The 23,422-nt window shown below is 38.3% G+C and overlaps 2 long non-coding RNA genes and 1 pseudogene across 4 annotated transcripts in view; 2 read left to right on the forward strand and 1 right to left on the reverse strand.

The window, feature by feature from the left end:
• The window catches only part of LOC112655897 (uncharacterized), a 127,296-nt gene extending 115,624 nt beyond the window's left edge, over positions 1–11,672 (reverse strand). For 2 of the 3 annotated variants that reach the window (XR_003133946.3, XR_007404886.1), the window contains exon 1: positions 11,302–11,671. This is a non-coding gene — a long non-coding RNA (uncharacterized LOC112655897). Of the gene's footprint in view, positions 1–11,301 lie in introns of all 3 variants that reach the window. The other variant, XR_003133943.3, reaches the window with a different exon arrangement.
• A 47-nt stretch (positions 11,673–11,719) lies between these two features.
• LOC125753328 (uncharacterized) lies at positions 11,720–15,230 on the forward strand. The gene is made up of 3 exons (XR_007404892.1): positions 11,720–11,816; positions 12,085–12,202; positions 12,984–15,230. It is a non-coding gene; the product is annotated as an uncharacterized LOC125753328 (long non-coding RNA).
• Positions 15,231–18,419: 3,189 nt separating this feature from the next.
• LOC112656183 (U1 spliceosomal RNA) lies at positions 18,420–18,547 on the forward strand (annotated as a pseudogene).
• Positions 18,548–23,422: the final 4,875 nt, after the last annotated feature.

Genomic DNA, 23,422 nt, shown 5'->3' on the forward strand with positions numbered 1-23,422 from the left:
GAGAATTACAAGCCAATCCAAGGCATTGAGAATACACATCACAGAACACCAATTTGCAAACTGATATCCCCCCAAATTCATCTCAGGACACCCACTGTGGGAGTGGCAACAAGAGTATTTTATGGCCAGATAAGTATGGGAAATGGGAACCCCACAACCGACATCTGTTATTAAAGGCTCAAAGAAGCATATTAGGGATCCCTGGGTGGCGCAGCAGTTTGGCGCCTGCCTTTGGCCCAGGGCGCGATCCTGGAGATCCGGGATCGAATCCTGCGTCAGGCTCCCAGTGCATGGAGCCTGCTTCTCCCTCTGCAATGTCTCTGCCTCTCTCTCTGTGTGACTATCATAAAAAATAAAATTAAAAAAAAAAGAAGCATATTAAAGGCTCAAAGAAGTTCCATGGTGAAAATTACCACCCTCACAGCTAATTTACTTACCCCAGTGCTTTCAAATCTATGAAGCCTTTATTGTGGCTAAAGGCAATTACCACATTCTACAAGAACATGCTCTGGGAAACGTTGCTATAAGTTAGGGGTTAGTACCTGAAGATATTTGGAAAAGGAAATGACACAACTAAACCAATGCAGTTGGACAATCAAGTTGAAGTTCAGAATGTATTGGAGAAAAGAAGGCAAAGAGAGATAAAGAGGTTTTGGCAAGAGTTGAGATAAAGATGTATAGATCCAGACCATGGGACTGTGCTAAGAATGGAAAAGAAGAGTGAAAATTAATAGAAATTGTTGGCTGGAATTAGTAGAATTTAACTTCCAACCAAAGTTAGGAAGATTCTAAGGAAAGAAAGGAAATAAGTCTTGGACCCTGGTTTCTGGTCAAAAGAATAATTTCAAGACTGAGAGAAATAGGGACAATAGAGGGAAAAGGTAATGGGTTTGATTTCAGATATGGACATTTCATGTCCATGATATCCAGGACTTTGTTTCTCTTGTTCTATTATGAATTCCCACAGCTTAACACATGGTATTTTTTTTAAAGCTTTTATTTATTTATTCATGACAGCAGAGAGAGAGAGAGAAAGGCAGAGACACAGGCAGAGAGAGAAGCAGGCAGGCTCCAAGCAGGGAGCCTGACGTGGGACTGGATCCCAGGCCTCCAGGATCACACCCCGGGCCGAAGGCGGCGCCAAACCACTGGGCCACCCGGGCTGCCCGATACATGGTAAATTCTCAATTAATGTGACTGAATAAGTGAAAAGGACCCCAATAAAAAATAATCATAAAATATGTAACAAAAAACATGGGACTTCTGTGAAAGGGGCTGTAGATAAATCAAAACTGAGTCTTCGGTCTTAGCATATCATCTCATTCCAAATCCACACATAGAAGAAGAAAGTAGGGCTCCTAATATCCAGAAAAAGAAATTATGGAGAATGGAGTATCACTTTCGAAACACTGAGTTATATTTTAAAGAAGATAAATGGGGAAATAGAATCATCAAAGGACACAAAAATAGTAATCAGCAGGGCATAGAAAAAGCTAAGATAGTGACTGAAATGATGTCAAAGAAAAAAGAAATGACTACAGCAAAAACCCTACATGTAGGTGGGATTATAAAATATATTTTATATGCTTGTATTCTTAAAGGTTGTTATTTTTTAGGTGAAAAAGGCCCTCTACCTCAAGAAAGAAGAGGAGAAAAAGAGAGTTTAAAAATTGCATGCTTTAGGCTCACAGAAATCTATTGTCTGCCAGCATCAGACATGGTATTTACTTCAAACCATATTCAGTCATGTACAGTATTTCAAAACTGCCACCCAATAATTTAAAATGACAAGAAAAATAATATAATGCATGCATGCCTGATTTCTCCTTCTCCCATCCCACAATAAGGGTGAGAGGTCTAAAGGCTCTTGATTATTCTCCCACCAGAAGTAGCAAAGGCTTTGAAAATAGCAAAGTTGGATTTGATTTCTACTTGAATGTTTCCCTGGATGACCTGAAGCTCATTGTTTCATTCTCTGGGAAGGGAAGGAGAACATTATGGAACATTAGCATGGGGCAGGTGGATGGCCTGGTGGTGTTTCTGTTTTCCCCTCCATGGAGTCTCTTCTCTTTCAGGGACTTATGTGCAGGCACTAGCAGAGTACTATAACTAAATCTCAACTTGTCACTGATTAAGAACTTTCAGAAATGTCTTATAACAGGACCTTTCACAGTATGGACACAATCCACATTCTACCCAAGATTATTCCCTTTTCTTTGAAACTATACTCTGCCAAGCACATGGACCTAGTCACAATTTCCTAATGGACTACACCTGTTCATGTCCTCTTGCCTGTGCATCTTCTGAATTCCCTCTGCTTGGAATTCCCTATACCTCCTCTGTAAGAGATTTTAACCTCCTTGGGGAAATCTCTCCACCCATGGCCATGAAACGTATCAAAGGAGAGGTGAAGAAGTAGTCTAGGAGAAAGTGAGGCTGTTATCTATTTAAAATGCAGGGCTTATCCTTTATTTAAAAAATTAAAAATCAACCTAAAATAGTGATAATGTATGGCTGATAACATCACAAAAACAGAGACATCCAGATACTTAAGAATCTTCATGGAAATACACACCACCACCTATGAAGTATTCTTGTCCCTAAAAAAGAAAAAGAAAAATCAAACCTGCATCTAATCAAGACTTTAAACCTAACACCTATTTATAGGAAGCATGGGCAACCACATCACAAAGATGTAATCAACAAAATCCAGGAAACTGTACACAGTGAATGATCATATTTTGTCAACAATGCAATTATGAGCAAAATCAAAAGAGATGTTGGGGAAGAGTTTTAGATTAAAGGAGACTTGAAAGAAATCTCAACCAGGGATCCCTGGGTGGCGCAGCGGTTTGGCGCCTGCCTTTGGCCCAGGGCGCGATCCTGGAGACCCGGGATCGAATCCCACGTCGGGCTCCCGGTACATGGAGCCTGCTTCTCCCTCTGCCTGTGTCTCTGCCTCTCTCTCTCTCTCTCTCTGTGTGACTATCATGAGTAAATAAATTTAAAAAGAAAAAAATTAAAAAAAAAAAAGAAATCTCAACCAATTGCCATGTATGTGCCTTATTTGGATTTTAATTCAAACTGTTTAAAAATAGATGAAATATCAGAAATCTGTGAATATTTGTTGATATTAAGCAACTGTTATTAATTTCTAAGGGGTAAATACTGGTGTTTGAAATACGTTTGAAAAAAAAAGATCTCTTAGGGCCTCATCTGACTCAACCTCACCCCTATCTCAAAAGTGAGACCCCCACAATTTAGAGATATCAGTGTAGAACCTGAGAAGAAAGCAAAATGTTCTTGACCCCTAAAAACAAACGTCACCATCTCAGTATAAGACAAGTATTTGAAAGGGAATATAAATAGGTAGCCAAAAGATAGCGTTGGTGTTTTTCTTTTCTGTTTCAGGGACTCCTTACTTGTGCCCCAGGACTTGAAGCCCAATAACAGGGCCCATTAAATAAAGACATCTCTATTTCACAGTCCTCTTCGAGGATTCTTTAAATCATGATTTATGAATATGGCAAAAAACTAGTTTAAAAAGAGGAAACTCTTTCTTGTAATGAATTATTTATGAAGCATTTATTGATCCCAATAAACTGATAAATTGGGTTTGCACTTAAGCTCATTTTCAATACCAGTTCTTAGATTTTAAAACATTACCTTTAATTATCAGAACAATGAAGACTCTTAAGACAACCAGTACAAGGGTGGTTATCCTTTTTTTATCACTTTATTCTATCTTGTTTTATTTAATTAATCTATTTATTGAGAAAGAGAGAGATTGCACATGAGTGGGGTAGGGAGGGAGGGGGTGGAAAGAGAGAGAATCCTAAGCAGGCTCCACACCCAGCGCAGGGCCCAAGGTGGAGCTTGATTCCATGGAGATAATGACCTGAGCTGAAATTAAGAATTAGATGCTTAACCAAGCACCCCCAGGCACTCCTTTTTTTTTTTTTTTTTTTTAATCATAAGTGTATTCTTTAATCCCTATCCACTATTTCCTTCATCCTCCCCACCCATCTCCTCTCTGGTAACCATCAGTTTGTTCGCTATAGTTAAGAGTCCATTCATTTATCAATGGACAATTGAACTGCTTCCATAGTTTGGCTATTGTAAACAATGCTAAACATAGAATGCATGTATCATTTTAAATTAGTGTTCTTGTATCTTTTTGGTAAATATCCTGTAGAGTAATTCCTGGATTGTAGGGTAGTTCTATTTTTAATTTTTTGAGGAACTTCCATAATGTTTTCCATAATGGCTGAACCAACCAACAGTGTAAGGGAGTTCTTTTTTCTCCACATCATTGTCAATACCTGTTGTTCCAATGGATAATTTTCAAATATTAGAAACATGACTTTCAAGCCAATATAAAGTTAATGTATCAAAATCTGTTTTCAATTTAGGGTGCTTGGATGGCTCAGTAAGTTAAATGTCAGCCTTCTGCTTGGGTCATAATCCCAAGGTCCTAGATCAAGCCCCACTTTGGGCTACCTGATCACCCAGGAGTCTGCTTCTCCCTCTCCCTTTTCCCCTCCCCCTGGCTCATGTGCGCTCTCTCTCTCTCTCAAATATATAAATAAAACCTTTTAAAAATTGTATTCAACTCATTTTTTTAAGGTTTCTTTAATCTATTTATAAGAGAGAGCAAAAGCAGGGGGAGCAGTAGGCAGAGGGAAATGGAGAGGCAGGCTAACCACTGAGCAAGGAGCCCCATGTGGGGCTTGAATCCCAGGACCCCAAGATCATGATCTGAGCAGAAGGCAGATACTTAACCAACTGAGTCACTCAGGTGCCCCCAACTCATTTATTAAAGAAGAAACTAGTAGGGATTTGAAGAACAGATGTGTGTGTATGTTTATATTTACAGGCATTTAGGAATGCTGAAATAAATTTGCTAACAGATGCAAAACTGCTTATTATTACCTTGTAGTAAAATAAAATATAATATCTGGGGTCATGTTTTTTATAAAAGCAAACCAACAGTATCTCTAGTCATCAAAATTCATTTGCATCGCTATGGACAAGAATTACTTGCATTACTAATAGCGTTTTAACAAGTTAACTTCCTCCCTACAGTGATGTAAAATAGTCTAGTCAATAGAAAGGCAATCAAAGAAGTACACACCTATAAACCATATAGTCCTCCTAGGATCCACTAGACCATCATTTCTCAACCTTGGCACCATTGATAGTTGGGGCTAGATAATTATTTGTTGTGAGAGCCTGTTCTGTGCATTGTAGAATGTTTAACAGAATCTTGAGCCTCTACCCACTAGGTGCCAGTGGCACATGCCTCACACATTTCTAACAATCAAAAATGTCTCCAGGTAGATCCTAAGAGTTCTAATCACAAGGAAACTTTTTTTTCTGTATGTATGTGAGATGATCATCATTTCACAATATACAAAAGTGAAGTCATTGTGCTGTACACCTTAAATTTGTACAGTGCTGATGTCAACTATATCTCAATAAAACTAAAATAAAAATGTCTCTAAGACACTGTCAAAATGAGAACCACTCCTCTAGACCATGCCCCAAACACCACAGAAAGGACATCTCCTGGTCCCCTTTGCACACTTTCACATCTTAAATAATGTTTCCTGACAAGCCAGAACCAGTATTTCCCCCCACATCTTCTGTACCCATCCTGTACAATAGAAAAAACCCTCCGAACTGGGTAGAAGTAGAGTTTTTAGAGAAAGCCAGAAATATTCTGAACCTTGGCTCTTTTGAGTGAAGTTCCAGGGCTACAGTGGGGGGAAGTACAGTGGAAACTCTTTTAAATAAATAAAAGGATTCAAGAGGAGACAGAACATGAGTGTCGGCTCTCAGCTATAGTTCAGGAAAATAGCAAGCCACAGAGAAGTTCCCCGCCTATATAGTGAAGAGTAGAATAGCACAGGGCTTACCTAAGCAAGGGAGAGTTAGAGACAATGCTTTGAATTTTATAAGACCTAGGAATTCAAAACCTAAGCAGGACCTAGTTTTTCATGAGAGAGATTAAGCCAGAAGGGCTAAACTAAAGCTAAAACAAGAGGAACCTCCCTCAGAAGGGTGCAGCACAGTTAGTCCTACAGGGGATTAGCTAGAACAAGCTCATGCCAGAAGACTGCTGGCTGAAGGGAGCTGAGGAGAGCCCAGCCAGGATCTATCTCAGCTCAGTACGCATTCAAAGGAATACCCCACATTGCCGGTGCTGAAGGCCCAGAGGAACAGGTCATAAACTGGCATAAGACAGAGGGAGCACAAAGAAGCAACCCTTCTCTCTCCATCACTGTGCTCTGTATTCCATCATAGAGTGTAGGCTGAAGTCCATGGGGAAAGGTGAATAAAACCTAAAATGTCCTAACTGTGACTAGACCCAGTCTGAGGTGACTGAGAAATCACTGAATATGACAGAGGTTCCCGGAGGTTACTAGATTGAATTTTATGCTATGCTCAGATTGGGAGTTCAGGGCCCCAAAATAAAATTTTATAGATTAATAAAGTTATATTTTTGCACACTCAAGTTGATGACTATAAAATATGTGCCAGTGCTGGGATTGGAAAGACGCTGGACTGTCCAGAAGCCTGAGCTTTTCGTACAGGTACACATGGAGCTTGCTGTGGAAAAATAAGAATGAACTAAAGAGAATGAACAACCACCAACAGAAAAAATTCTCCAGGAGCTAGGAATTCAATCATCTGCAAAACTGTAGGAGACAATGGCCTATCCCCACTGCATGGTTGTGCACTTACTACAAAATATCTGCAGCATAAATCTAAGTAACAGATGATTATTTTCAATAGCATAGGTTCTTTCTCGTGCATTTTAGCCACCATATCACAAACAAATGAGTTATAGAAAACAGATATTCAAGATTTCAATATATTGATTGAGTTGCAATCAGAAGAGTAAATCATTTATAAATTCAATAACTGTTCACTGAGTGTCTTATGTGCTTGATACTGATCTAGGCATTGGGGACAGAACAGTGACAAATGAACGAATAACCTGCTCTCCTGATGTTTATGCTCTAGAGAGAAAGACAGGCATAACTCTCCAAAAACCAAATAAATATGTGATGGGTACTATAAGAAAAATAAAGGAGGGTAGGGAGGCACAGGGAGTAACATGTGTTAGGCGAATATTCAGAGAAAGCTTCCCTGATAAACAAAGTCATGAATAAAATGAAGGAACAAATTACTGGCTAGCAGGAAAAGAATGTTCTAGACAGGGAATAATAGGTTTGCAAAACCAGAGGTATGTGTGCTGGGACTGTTCGAAGAACAGCAAGGAAGCCACTGGGGAAGGAGCAAATGAGCAAGAGAAGAAGATGATAGGAGGTAAGGTCAGAAGGGTGGTGGGAACAAGGTTATGTTGGTTAAGGACTTTTGGCCCTGATTTTGATGATAAAAGAATCCACTGGAAAGTTGTTGAACAGAAGCATAAAATAATCTGTAGTACTGCTGCATTGAAAATAGACTCTAAAAAAAAAAAAAAAAAGAAAGAAAATAGACTCTAAAAGTAACAAAATGGAAACAAGGAGACTACCTAGGAGGTTTTGCAACAGATCAAGTGAAATTAGTAGGGTAACAATGAATTCCTAAGAAATTGTCACATTTAGGATACATTAGTAAGGTAGAGTCAGGGGGTCCCTGGGTGGCTCAGAGGTTTGACGTCTGCCTTCAGCCCAGGGCGTGATCCTGGAGACCCAAGATTGAGTCCCACGTTGGGCTCCCTGCATGGAGCCTGCTTCTCCCTCTGCCTGTGTCTCTGCCTCTCTCTCTCTCTCTCTCTCTGTCTCGTGAATAAAGAAATTAAAAAAAAAAAAAAAGAAAGAAAGTAAGGTAGAGACAAACAGGAATTGCTGCTAGATTGAATATAAGACATGAAGGAAAGGGACAAGTTAAAAATAACTTCCAAAAAAAAAAAAAACTTCCAATTTCTTTTGGCCAAGAGTTACCATGCATTGAAGACTAGGGAATAAGCAGTTTGGCGGGAGAATTAATAATTTGGAAATGTTAAGTAGATGTTGGATATTCAAGTCTAGAATTCAGGAAAGAGGTTAGGGCTGAACATAATGTTTTTAGAAGTCATCAGCATATGGATGATATTTAAAGCCATATTTCTTTATGAGTTCCCCAAGAGTACTTTTGTCTTGAAGAACTTCCAAATTTATAAAAGAAAAAAAAATGTTGTCAATTTGCAGCCTAAAATCCAAACTCCTAGAAAAGATTTTCTTTTTCATCTTTTACACCTCTCGAATAAGGGTCTCAGCTGCATAGGACAAAATTATTTCTATCATGATAGATGGTATTCCATCTAGGTTAGGTCAAAAACCTGTATTTATTAAAGTCTTAAAACAAGAGACTGACATTTCCCTTCTTATTGCTTTGTTCTTTTGCATAATACATGTTGAAAATATGTATGCTCAGTTTTCTGTAGTGGACTTTACAAAAAGTGTCACAGATACAGTTATTAAAATCATTCAGTAAACATGTGCAACTGATTAATCATTGCCAGTTAATTGAATTATTAAAATAAATAGTAGGCAATAGATTAAAAATTCTTGTAATTAATAATTAATAATTACTAATACCAAGGCTGGTTGTTCAAGTCATGGAATCATTTTACAAAAATTTATTGTACTCTGAACTCCTATTCAGGATTTCTTGAAACAGAATATTTGCCAAATAATAAATAAAGGCAAAAGGGGCAATGTGATCTATGATTTTTATTTTATTTATTTATTTATTTATTTTTTTAAGATTTATTTTCTTTATTCATTCAGAGAGACCGAAGAGAGAGGCAGAGACACAGGCAGAGGGAGAAGCAGGCTCCATGCAGGGAGCCCGACGTGGGACTCGATCCTGGGTCTCCAAGATCACACCCCAGGCCGCAGGAGGCGCTAAACCGCTGTGCCACCGGGGCTGCCCGATCTATGATTTTTATAGATAGCACACTGAAAATGAATTAAATGTGAAGCAGCAAGGAAATAGATTTTTGTGACTTTAGCTAGACAAGTGCAAAAAATTATATTAATATTGACATTTTCATAATATCTATAAGTAATAATGATTTCACATATTTTCTCATGAGAATCAATGTGCAAAACATGTTAATTATAATTAATAGCATTATATAATTGCCTCTGAGAACTATAAGAAAAACGTGAAGAACACTTTGCTGATATTGATAAACTTAGAACTGCTTTTCAACTTATGCCATACCTCTTTGAATTCAATGTTAACAATACTGAATTGACACCAGAGTTAGTGAATTTACTTAAGCTGGATAGACGTAATTTTCAAATTCATATTTGGCTTCAAAGTCAAATTGATGCTTTTAAAAAAAGATGAACCCTGGGGTGCCTGGATGGCTCAGTCAGTTAAGTGTCTGCCTTCAGTTCAGGTCATGATCTCAGAGTCCTGGGATTGAGCCCGGCATTGGGCTCTCTGTTCAGTGAGAATCTGTTTCTCTCTCTACCTCTGCCGCCCCCCTCCAACTCCTATTCTCTCTTTCTCTCTCTCTAATAAATACATAAAAATCTTAAAAAAAAAAAAAGATGAACCCATTTTAACAATGTGCACATAAGAGAACAATTACTTTTCCAGTTTCAATTTAATTATTGGAAAACTTTTAAGTATTTTGGAAAAGCTTGGATATGTGAATCTGCTTTTCAGCTATGTATTTTATCAAATCTGAATGCAGATCAAGTATTCCCAATGAAAAGTCTGTAGTTAACATCCACATTGAGATGTGCTCTAAATGTAAAATACATACCAGATGTCAAAGACTTGGTAGGAAAAACAGAATGTAAAATATTTTATTAATACTTTTTATATAGATCACATGTTGAAATTATAATGTTTTGGCTATATTAGATTAAATAAAATATATTATTAAAATTAATTTTACTTGTTTCTTTTTTTAATATGGTTATAGAATATCTGAAATAACATATATGGCCTACATTTATTTCTGTGGGGCAGTACTAGTCTGAGATAACAGCAGCAGTGAGTGTGCTTTCATATTGGAGGGTACAGGTAGGTCAGAGAGAATGCTGCTATGTAGCCAATACGTACTAGATGCAAAATGTCTAAATAAGAACACCTCCATTCTTTGGTATATTTTACACATGTTATATCAGAAGCATATTTTTTTTAATCCAGTAAGATATTAATTTTCTGTTTAAGACTTTAAGTAGAAAGAGGTTCTTCCCACCCAAAAAGACCAAATTCACCTACTGACATTAAACTCGAAAAATTTGGCAGCGAGGTTGCAGATGACAAAGAACATTGATACCAAATATTCAGATTAAAGAGTCAAACAGCATATTCCCAAAACCTTACAGTAAAGCAGGCAACCAGCCTTTACAAAGCATTTCATAAGGCAATCAATGTACTTGAAATAGATTTAATATGTAGATATTATACCTTGAACAAGTACATGAGCAAAGATCAACTCTTATGAGTCCTGAAGCAGCCAGTCCAGCATAGATAGTGATGAATCTGCAGAAAGCATCCACAAAGCCAGAAAGTAAAAGAGGCTGCCCAGACCAGTTATTCTTCCTTCTAGGCACACTAAGTGCTGCAAGCACTGATTTAGTAAGAAAGAATTGTTAGCTAATATTAAAGCTTACTGTAAACTATTCATAGTTGGCGCATATTTTATGCATGTATTATCTGTAAGGTAAAAAGTAAAGAGAACGAAGTCTCAATCAGTAACTTGAGTTCCTGAATTCGCAACTTAATTTTTTAAAAAAATTATTTATTCCTGAAAGACACATAGAGAGAGAGGCAGAGACATAGGCAGAGGGAGAAGCAGGCTCCATGCAGGGAGCCCGACGCAGGACTCGATCCCGGGACTCCAGGATCACGCCCTGGGCCAAAGGCAGGCGCTAAACCAGAGCCACCCAGGCGCCCCTCGCAACTTATTTTTTTATTTTTTTACCATTTTTCACAAAATGGTAGGTTTTGTTTTTTTGTGTTTTGGAGTTTTTTGTTTTGTTTTGTTTTGTTTTTTTGTTTGTTCTGTTTTGTTTTAACCATGTTTCACAAAAACCTACTTTAAACAATCCATCCAGGGACATTTACAGGAAGATTGAGGGACTGAGTGGACTTTTGCTGACTAGACACTGGTGCTGTATCAAAAACAAATGAAATGAACAGTCCCTGCTGAAGAATTCAGTTTGAGGCCTGCTTCCATCTGGACGGGCTACAGCTCGCCCTAATACCTTCACAACCTCATTACCTCGACACCTGCACTGTAACTCCCCATCCTGAAGAATAATACATGGAAGAGATTACCTGGACGAGGCGCTGTGAGAAGAGCTCATGGAGAGAAGGGGAGCGCGGGCTGACCTGCGCGCTGGACTTGGACGTTCAGAGGCTCCTCACCTCCCCCGCCGCCTTGCAGGCACGGTCTGTCCCCACGCTCGGCCCACGACGAGCCCCCTTCTTCAGTTCCTTTGCGGGTTACACCCGCCGCCTACCGTCCCTTCCTCGAGGCGCTCCTCGGCCATCGGCCTACCGCGGCCGGGTTCACAGGTCGCCTGAGGAACTTCGGAGGGTGCGAAACCAATATGGACGCCGAGAGGGCAGCCCGGCCCATCTGCAGTTTCACTTTCGCAGTTTCATTAAGAGAGCGACCCTCCCCGCCCCCCCAAAGGGAAATGATCTTCCCAACGAATCATCCGACTAACGGAACGTCACAGCGCCTGCGTCATTTACCTTACGTCATCTCAGCACGTGGACATTTTATCATTTCCCATCATCCCCAGAAGGCTGAGCGCCATAGAATATTTTGAGACACACCACATTAGGTAACGCTTACTACAGTATATCGTGATAATTGTTCGATGTTATTAGTAGTTATACTTATTACTATCTCATGTGCCTAATATATGCATTAAGTTGTACCTTACGTATGTGTGCTTGGGAGGAAACGTAGAATATATAGTGTTTGGAACTCTGTGGTTGCAGGCATCTGCTGGGGGTCTTGGAACGTATTCCTCGTGTTTAAGGGGGAGTTACTGCGACTAATACCCTCGAAAGGTTTGTTTGTTTTTTCCTTTTTTTTTTTTATTCAAGAGACACACACAGAGAGAGAGGCAGAGACGCAGGCAGAGGGAGAAGCAGGCTCCATGCAGGGAGCCCGACGTGGGACTCGACCCCGGGACTCCAGGATCATGCTCTGAGCTGACGGCAGGTGCTAAACCGCTGGGCCACCCAGGCTGCCCCCTCAACAGGTTTTAAAGAGAAATGACCCGTGAATGAAGTGCCAGCCTTGATGTTACTGCAGATGGATATTACTTTACCTCTCTGCAATTTCTTTCTTTTCTCATTTTTTAGAATGTGAATATAAACTTTTGGTTCTCAGGCAGAGGATCCTATCAGAATCCCCTAAGAAGTTTTTCTAAACAACACATTCCCATCTCTGGGGGATTCTTCTCTGCCAGGACTGAGGGAAGATTAGGGGTGGTCAGGAAAAAGGGATTTGTCGGATCGCTTTTGAGAAAGACTATACTTTTTTTTTTTTTTTTTTGACTTTTGCATCCGGTCCCCAGCCAACTAAAACAATCTCTGATTCTATGACTCATTGAATCATGAAATGATCTAGTAGATACGGCATAATACAAGACATGTCTCACGCACTGAATTCTGTGACATTTGACTGCAAATAGCCTATTGAGAATAATGAAGTTCCTATGACTGAGCACTCCCACGACCCCTCTTCCAAAAAACTCAAGAAAAAAATAAATACAAAAAAAAAACCCTTAACACCCTCCCTTTAATTTATTCAAATCAGTTTCACATGCAAACCGAGCCAAATTAGAAAATTAAACCTAGCAGACAGAAATGCACTAAACATTTGCAGAATAAGCACATGGAAAGTACAAAAATCAGTTTTTATTATGAGATTTGTAAAAGCAACTCGCTTCCAATTTGGAATCTTTTTCCTAATGAAATCATTTTTCTCATCCTCCCAGCTGTGCAGTCCCCACTGTTACAACTCCAGTTCCACAGAAGTCAGAGGGACAAATGAGCCGTTCTCACACCATACTGAATGGATATAGGGAATTTTGAATTTTAGTCAACCACAGAACATTATGCATATGCTGTCTGTCTCCAATGTTTGGATGTCAGTTAGCTTATATGCCAGAGTAAATGATGAATGACAAATCAACCAACAAATGGTTTAAAGTGTTCCTTTATTGTACTTTGCATTTAAAGAGTTAAGTCCTGCTCTAAGATTATTTTGTTATAAGGATATATTTTGAGATTAAATCAACTGCTAGAAATTACATTCTAAATAATATGTGAAAGAGATTGCCTGAAAGACTTTGCTAGGCTTCCTGAAAAGATGCCAGTTCATGAGCTATCTTAGAAAATTTTAGTTTGACAGTAAAATGATACGTGAACACAACTGGAGGTAACACCTTTGTTCTCTTTCTGCAATAGATGTTTTAAAAATATTTCTCCATTATATGCTTTTTGAAAAAATAATAAATTGTAATCGGAGGGTGAAATAGTTAAAACTTGAATTTAGAGTGCCATTAAGACAACAACAGAGCAAATGTCACTAAATTGTATGAATGGCTTGTCACTAGCACCTGCATTTCAGAAAGTAAGCAAGTAGCACAGGTAACTACATATTTTTATAAATTCACCTATAATTGAATGTGAATGAAACAGAGGATAAAATCTATTGACAGTGTCATGTTTTATTTTCAAAGATATTTCAGTTCTGGCATATGTAGTTGATAGTGTTTATTCTAAAGTTATGGAATTTTTTGCTTTATATTTATTATACTAACTTTTAATATTTTATTGTTCAAAAATATGTATTTTTGAGAAAAACAAGAAAAAAATGAGTTATGCTTTGCAATCTTATAATCCAGAGATGGTTATTGTTAACACTTTCTGTGGACTCAAGAGTATCTATGTGTACTTATTTATATCTACATGTGTGCATATGCATGTGTGCATTGAAAAGAAATTTTAAAACAGCATTTATTCAGAAAACTCATGCATCTTTAGATGAATATAACAAGCCACCTTAGATCAAATTTTCCTTTTTCAGAAAAGAGTCACTTGACTAACCCTGCTTACACAAAGTAAGGGTAGCAGGTACCTATTGCTTAAAGGAAAGATACAGCAAATTTTCTGGAGCCTGACGAAGTCTCACCTCTGTATCCCTTGAAATTTAGAGTCAGCATTTGTGAAAAAGGTGGACAAATTTGCATAAAGCTCTAGGAGCCTCCTGGGAGTAGAGAAAAGTGAGAGTGATAGTTTCCCTTGTGAAGTTCAATGTTAGTAGACTATTTGGGATGGTACTGACCATGCCCTGATGGTGCAAATGACCACAAAGGCTCCAAATGGAGCTCTCCAGGAAGTAAGAGAATTCTAGGGTAATCCATGATTTCAAAGAGAGGGCCTGAGGTTTATCAAAAGGGCCTACCCCAGCTGTATGACTGAGCCTAAAAGAGCCTTGAGACCCAATCTATTATGTGAGTACAATTAAACACAAAAGAGGTAACCTTGGGATTCTGAGTAAGAGCCCCATGTGAGGTATGTGGATATCTGAAGCAGCCAATAGATTGCTGCCTCACCACATCGGAGGACAGAGACACATAAGATAGTACCCCTAGAACAGTGTGACTTAGAAAGGGAACTCAATAAAGGATCAGAGGAGCATGGCAGGCAAAAAAACAGGACCTGATCAATCAAAGCAATGGCTGCTGAAGACACCGCCCACCACCAAACCAGTCAGACTGTGCCCAGACCCTTCTAAACTGAATAAGCCTCTGAAGTTCTTAAACAATTTGGGGTATAATAGTCCTCAAGTAAGCCATGGGATTTTCTCCTAAAATAAAACTATGGGGCAGCCCCGGTGGCTCAGTGGTTTAGTGCCGCCTGCAGCCCAGGGCGTGATCCTGGAGACCCAGGATCAAGTCCCACGTCAGGCTCCCTGCATGGAGCCTGCTTCTCCCTCTGACTGTGTCTCTGCCTCTGTGTGTGTGTGTCTCTCATGAATAAATAAATAAAAATCTTTAAATAAATAAAAAAATAAAATAAAATAAAATAAAACTATGGAATCCCCAAAGATCCTTGAGGTGAAAGGGACATGACTATATTTGTAACCTACTCTGGCAAAGTGACTATACCAGTAACATGTAAAAATATATATGTGCTTTAAAACAGAGCAACATATGAAATAAAAATTCTTACAAGTTGCCGATTTTTTCTTAGGTTTATTATATATTGTTTCTAATATTCATTCATTCAATAAGTATTTTTGAGACACCTAATTGTGTGAGGCACTATGCATAGTTGTTTGGAAAGGCATTGCCTAGCTCTTGAAGATTTCATAGTTTAATAGGCAAAAATCATAAATTACAACACTAGTTGGTAAGTACTATCATTGAGAAATAAAGCATCATGGAAAGCCAGATTAATAGGATATCAAGGTAGCTTTATTTCCTATTCCTCTACTATCTAATCTTCCTTCTTTTCTTCTCTGAGTGGGCAGGGAAGCCACAGAAGGGAAGAAAGCCAAGTAGGATATCCAGTATGTCAAATGGTCAAGTCAGATGAAGGTGATCACATCATTAGAAGGGCAGTGGTGAATTATTCAAAAAACATTTTTTAAAATACTGCAGTCTTTGCATTTCAGTGAGTTAGGATTCAAAATGAAAGTGCCTTTTGTTAAATTTGATAAAGAAATTTTACTAATCTTTTAGAGTATCATATAAATGGTAGCTATTATTATTCCAATTCTGGATCTCTGTCACCTTCCCTTTGGATTCAGAACAAAGAGAGTAACCTACCCTCTGCTTTTTGGAAATAGCCTCTGTTTCTCAGGACAAAGGTAGGAATGGCCATGCCCCACTTAGAAGATCCCACTTCTCCCATCCTGTGCAGCGTTGGCCCCCTCCTCCCTGGTTTGTATATGTCACATACATGAAGAGGGCTCTATCTATGGAGGTAAAGAGTTAAGAGAGCTCATTCATGAAAAAGACAAAGGGAAATTTTTTTCTGTAATTCATTTTTTAACCCACCTTTCTTCTTTATGTCAGCAAACCACTCTAGACAGTCCTCTCTGGCTTCCCAGATTCAATATGGACTTGTGTACTGAGGATGAGGAAGAGAAAATAATTTGCAATGCTCTTAATTACATGCTTACAAAAGATTCCTTCTGCTCGTCTTCATTATTATCAGCCTCTTTTTTAAAGAGCATTACAGAAATTTACAAGTGGGAAGTTGAGCTTCAGGAACCTGAAGCTTTACAAGCAGATGATACATTTTTTTTAAATGTCACTGAACGGATACATTCACTCACCTAAATCTACCTAGTTGTAATGGCAGCTGCTCACTCAATTTCCCTTTAAAAACTCACAAATGCATATGGCAATAATTGTAGGTCCACTGGCAGCTGATCTGTTTTTACAACATGAAGGAGTCACCATCTAAAACCTATAAACTGTCACAGTCTATCTTCACTGCAAAGATGCAGCCATTATTTAAATTAGACTGTGAATGATTTTTTTTCCTCTGTGATGGCTTTTCAGATGGTGATATGTCATAGGCAAGCCACAGTAAACTGGCCTTAAGCATTCTCAACCCATTAGTCCTGCCTATAATTTGGTGCTTTCAGGAAAGCATACAAATGATATTAAAAAAAAAGATTTTGCCAGTGTTTATGCCTGCCAGAAAAAAAAAAAAAAATCCAAGGAAATGTTTTTGACATAACACCTGAATATAAGCTGAGCATGACTGCTGCAAGTAGAAAAAAATAAATGAGCCTCATTTACTGCTGGCTATGATATATCTTTGGTGAGAAGTTGCTCTTCAAATCAATACAAAAGTAATCTCTCACATTTGTTTAGTGTTCAAGAGTTCATAAAGCCTTAAAGAGACACAATTTTATTTAATTTTCACAATAATGCTGTGCATTGGAAGAGCATGTGGTCTTATCATTATTTTCATTTTACATGTGAGGAAACCAAGACTTAGGAAATATTTGATGACTCACCCAAGGTTACAGCAGAGTTAGTAAATGACAGATCAATCTAAACCCAGGGCTTCTACCTCCAGAGCTCCTCCCCCCTAAAGCCTGCTTTAGTGTTTTCTTGCTTTAACATCTCTTTGCATAATGAATTCATTTTCAAGTGTCTCTAAAACATGAACAGTTAAGTTCAAGAGGCAGAATCTTAGTGCAGTGGTTCTCACACTTCTCAAACTGCAGGTTAGAATCACAGGGATCTTTAAAAAATTCTGATTCCTAAATTAAACCCCAGCACAAATAGATCAGAATATCTGGGGTTGGGATCAGATGTCAGTTTTGAGTTGTTTTTTTTTTTAATGTTCAAGAGATTAGAATGTGCAGCCAAATGTACTGTTTCCAAAAATCTCTGGGCTTTAGAATCTCTTGAGAAGTTTGTCAAATAACAGGTAGCCCATCCTATGATGGAAAATGTGATTCATTAAACAAAGGGAGCACTCAAGTGTCCATAGTCCCTGACTTAAGATGGTTCAACTTATGAGTTTTCCACTTTACAATGGTGTAAAAGCAATACACATTCACTAGAAACCACACTTCCAATTTTGAATTTAGATATTTTCCTGGGTTAGTAATAGGTGATGTGATCCTCTTTTGAGATGCTTGGCAGGGCCAGCAGCCCCTGCTCCCAGTCAGCCACATGATCACGAGGGCCAACAACCAATATGATTACAACCATTCTGTCCCCATATAGCCATTCTGTTTTTCAATTTCAGTACAGTATTCAATACATTACATGAGATATTCCACACTTACTTAAAAATAGACTTTGTGTTAGATGATGTTGCCCAAATGTAGGTTAAAGTAAGTGATCTGAATATGTTTAAGGTAGGCTAAAGTATCAGGTAAGTTATGAGATTTGGTAGGTTAAGTGTATTAAATACATTTTTGACTCAGTATTTTCCACTTATGATGGATTTATCAGGATATAACCCCATCATGAGTCAAGGAAAATCTGCACCTGATGTTTTTTAAAAACTTCTCCAGTGATTCTGATGCATGCAAAGTTCGAGAACCATCATTTTTTAAAAAAGATTTTTATATATTTATTCATGAGAGACACAAAGAGAGTCAGAAACACAGGCAGAGGGAGAAGCAGGCTCCATGCAGGGAGCCTGATGTGGGACTGGATACCGGGTCTCCACGATCACACCCTGGGCTGAAGGCGGCGCTAAACTGCTAAGCCACCCGGGCTGCCCTGAGAACGATCATTATAAGAGTTAGGGAGAGCAACATTTGAATTAGAAGGACCCGTGTTTGACAGCTGTGCCATTTACTGGGTATATGCCTCTAGACAAGTTAGTGAACTTCTCAAAGCTTTAGTGTCCTCACATATAAGAGGAGATAATAGTAGTATTTATCGATACTTACCTGGCAGGGGAGATACCATGATCACGAAGGTGGTTTTCCCAGGGCGAGGCTTATCCATTGCACTCCGGATGTGCTAACCCCTGCGATTTCCCCAAATGTCGGAAACTCGACTGCACAAAAAAAAAAAAAAAAGAAAAAAGAAAAAAATAGTATTTATCTTTTACTATTGTCTTGATGATTAAATGATATAATGCAGAGGCTGTCAAAGTATGGTCCCTGGACCAGCAGCATCACCCAGGATATTGTCAGAAACACAAAAATTATCAGCCCCACCCATGCCTATTAAATCAGAGCTCTGAGAGCAGGGGCCTAGAAGTCTATAACAAAAAGCCCCCCAGGTGATTGTTATGCAAGCTAAAGTTTCATCCTGATATAATGCTTATAAAGGGGCTAACCCAGTGCCTAATGCATAGGAAGTGCTCAACAGGCATTAGGTATTATGTTATTATTATTGACATCATTGTTGTTATCCACATTTGTGTCAAAGACTTCAAAAGCATGGTAAAGTCGCCTCCAAAAGAACAGCTATAAATGAAGTCACAACTGGCCAGGAAGAACAGCTCCATGTCAAGGTTACTACTGTAATGGTCAGCACACATGGTCTTTGTCCTTGTGAACTGTTCGCTATTCCTGTTGAATTGTCACCATCTGACCATATCATTTCCCTCTTTAAAAACCTATCCGTAGTTTTAGTTGCCTATAGTGCACAGTCTAAAATCTGGTTTTTCCTTCCTCACTAAACTGGTGGGTGTAACTCTCTCACTCCCCATCTAGGTCCCTGATTTTTTTTTCAGATTTTTGAATAAGCCATGCTCTTATCTACCTCCTGATTCCTGATAATTGCCCTACCAAGAATCATCATATCTCTGGGAAAGAAAAGGATACAAATTAGTTGGAAACTAGTCCTTTAGTCAAAATAGGCCTACTGAGTTCCTACCACGTGCCCACTGGATCTTCAGTAGTATGCTGGACCCATGTGAGTCAAAAAACAACCAAACAAACAAACCTTACCCCCTAACTTAATAGCATCTAATGGGGGGAAAGAACAGACATTAAACAGATGTTTACAAATAATTAAAGGACTATATGTGTGCAAATTTTACAAAAGAGAAGTGCAAGATGTTAAGGGAAAACATGCTGGGATATATGGCAAGGTCTTTGGGGGCAAAAGATACTGCTGGGTTCAGAGAATGATTCCTGAAGAAATGATGTTTAATCTGAGATGGAAGGTGTATATAAACCAGGCAGGAGAAAGGAGCATAGGGTAGGATGTTGCAATCATCCCAGGTACCCGGAATACTAAAGTCTGAAAGTGAACAAGAAGATGGCATATTCAAAATTGTTTTGGCTAGGACAAGGTAGAGTTGATGAATACCTGTCTACCCTAGTATCTATTATCAACATTGGAATGAAGTATGGTGATTTAAACCAATATCAGCTTTATTCTGTGTTTATCTGAGAACCCAAGAAATAATTGTTAGGTCATATTGCTGAAACTTTGGGACAGTAACAAATGAATCAACCATGAATGGAAACCCAAACTCCTTGGAGTATTTTGAATTCAATTTGGATTCTAGATCTCATCAAAAATTAGGTAGAGTGGTAAAAAAAAAAATGTGATGAAAACTTAAAAGAAATTATATTATTTTAGCCTTAAGGAAAAAAGATGAAAAGCAATTTTATATCAGTCTTCTGTATTTGAAAGACTTTTATATATGAGAAGATGATCTGTTTTTCCTCATCTCCATTGAGAACAGAGAAAGGAAATGTGTTTAAACAGCAGTATCAAAAATATAGGTTTGATATAAAACAATTTCTTGACAATAAAAAGAATTAAGTTTTAGGACCTTACAAGGGAGACTTAAGTAGTTTCCCTGAAGGCATTTCTAAATAAGCTAGATTCTCCTATATTGGGGATATTTTACCTGGAAGCAGAATGGTGAACTATGTAATTTCTTCAAGTAGCTTGCTGTCCTATGAAGTCCCTTCCAGAGAAAGCAAAGGAATGCAAACTAATTGAAACAACAGTGGCATCTAGTGGAAGGTTCTGTAATAACACTCAATATACCAATCTATGATTGAATAAATCCCTATATACTTTTAAGTATTGAAACTAATTAATTTTTTTAAACCTAGATGCAAACCTGTTTCAAGATTATATTTTTCCATTCATGCCTCAGACACATACACTTAAGGGAAAAACAAACCCAAAACCATCAGGCCAACTGATGACTAAGCCCTCCAGAGAATTGGCAGATTATAAGTACTTCGATAGTCACAGTTTAAAAACTAAACCCAACAGAATTGGAACGTTTTAATTAAATTCTTAACAGCCACACTCCCAATGCATATCTTGGATTTCCCAGATTTGAAGTACAAGTTTCTGTTTCTGGGATAAAGGGTATTGCGGATGCATAATCAGCAGAAAGCTAAAATGACTGACAGGCCCTATGGCTATCCTACTAGTCCCTTCCAGATGATCTCTCTCAGACCAGGTCTTTTGGGAAACATTCTACTGTTTTAGGTGATCTTCATCTTAGATCTAAAACCCTTGCTTTGTTAGAAAAACTTAGGTTCTCAAGGTTGGGTTACAGCCCCTCATTTGCTTCAAAACTGTCTTATTACATCTAGCATCATACGTATCCCACTATATTATATTGCTTCTTCTTGTCTGTATTCTCCATCAGGCTGTGTTCTCAGCACTTAGCACACTGGCTGAGATACAGTGTTTTTTAATGAACGTCTTTTGAGTGAATAAAAGAAGTATCTTCCAGTCACCCCTCAACTGGATATGTATGCTGTTTATACAAATAAAAACATGCTTCTTCCCATTGACATGAAGACAGATACAGCCAACACCCATAATGAAGAGGGGGGAAATGATTTATTCATCTCTTTGAAAAAACAAAACAAAACAAGGCTAACCACACAGTTTCAACATGACTTGTACTATGTAGCAAAAGGAAAAACAAAAGAAAGAAAATGGCTGGTATATATTTACTTGGCTCATTAGTTGTATGATTAAAAAAAAAAAGCCAACTATGAGATGAAGAGGGATTATGGCAGTTAAAATGAAAGGCAAAACTAAAATTCTCTTTCTGTGTGCCTTACTTAATTTATCTGGAGCTTTGGAAAATCAATTACCCCAGAAATCATATAGCTAAATGGAGCCTTAGAGGTCTAGCTTAAATCCATCATTTGAAAGATAAAAAAATTCAGCTTTAATGAGTTTGGTCACTGGCCTCAGGTCAACAAGCAATAAGTAGAGGAGTCAGAACTCAGTCAAGCTGGCCCACATGTTGACAAACCTGTGCTCCTAACCCTGGGGAATATGGTCTCCTTGTCCACTCAGGGTTCCCATGAGGAGCCATGGCAGGTTAAATGTTGTGTGTAATGTTACTTAATTTATTGTCTTTCAAACTCATTTGCCCATAGAATATGTTTACCTTTTGGAAGCTTTAACATTCTCTAGGAATAAATTTTAGGGATTTCTGAGGTAGTCCAAGTATCCTGCTACAGGGCCATAACAACTGGATATCACAGATGCTACCAACAATTCATGTGGTTATCAATCAAAAGATGCAATAGATGAAGCCAGTTCTTCCATGTAACTTGCCATGGATACAGATAAGCTTGGGTTGGTGACAACCCAGCTCAATAAAATGCCTACAAAAAGCATGAGACTTTGCTCATGCTGTCTGAGTGTGCCTGTCACAGGAAAAGTTAACCTGCACAGTGAAAAAGTGCACAGCTGTTATCCCTTCAAACAGAAGATTGATACAGTCTCTCAGGAAGCAGTGTTTTGTTTGCGACAGGGAGTCTATCTTGAAAGCAAGGGATTGTGCTCTTAATAACCCTTTTGCCTACTTCCTCCAGGCTCAGGAAGAGCAGAGGAATAGAAAGATACAATTGCAAGCAAATATGTTTTCCAAATTTGCACTAGTATTACATCTTGCAATCCTTTCTTAGCAGTGTGTAAAATGCATTCTTTTGATACTTTGAATATGCGACAACTTATCCAAGGGCATACATGGTTGATAATAAGCCTACCTTCGAAGAAAAGGGAAGAAAATTAAGCATATTAACTCACTTAGGTCATTGATGCATCCTTTCTTGACTTACTCTGTGACTTTAAATATAAGTACTATTAAATTGCCAATGAATGACCTCATTACATAAGCTTTAATGGATTTATTAAACAGTAAATGGTGATCTATCACTATAAGTACCAAATTTACCACAGAATTGCTAAATTAGCAGAGAGGACTCAGAGTAATGTTGACTAGACAAAATAGAACATAAATATATCAGGAAAATTGAATATGCCCAAGGTAATAAAGGTCAACAAAGAATGCCCTCATTTATTTTATAAAGCCCCGTGGGACACGTCCCCTGATACGTTGGCTGTATGTTTAATATGATTCTTTCTGAACAATATTATGTTCTATTAAAAATAGCATTTGTGAATTTGCAATTTAAATCAATTCGAGAAAGGAAACAATTATCAGACCACATAAACTTACTTCACAAAAGAAGACTTGGGTCACCTGGGTGGCTCAAGTGGTTGAGCATCTGCCTTTGGCTCAGGTCATGATCCTGGAATCATGAGATTGAGTCCTGGATTAGGCTCCCCGCAAGAAGCCTGCTTCTCACTCTGCCTCTCTCTGTGTCTCTCATGAATAAATAAATAAATAAAAATCTAAAAAAAAAAAAAAGAAGAAGACTTGAATATGAGCAACATTTTAGTATCTCTTAGAAAAAATATTCTTCTCCTATGTTTGCAGAGGCAGCATTAAGAAAACCAATTCACCCAACAGGACATCTGTACATTCTAGGTGTATTTCCTTTTTTTTTTTTTTTTTTTTAGATTTTATTTATTAACAAGAAACAGAGAGAGAGTCAGAGACATAGGCAGAGGGAGAAGCAGGCCCCATGCAGGGAGCCTGATGTGATACTCGATCCCAGAACTCTGGGATCATGCTCTGAGCCAAAGGC

This window comes from Canis lupus, chromosome 22 (genome assembly GCF_003254725.2).
Source record: "Canis lupus dingo isolate Sandy chromosome 22, ASM325472v2, whole genome shotgun sequence".
Taxonomy (NCBI): Eukaryota; Metazoa; Chordata; class Mammalia; order Carnivora; family Canidae; genus Canis; species Canis lupus.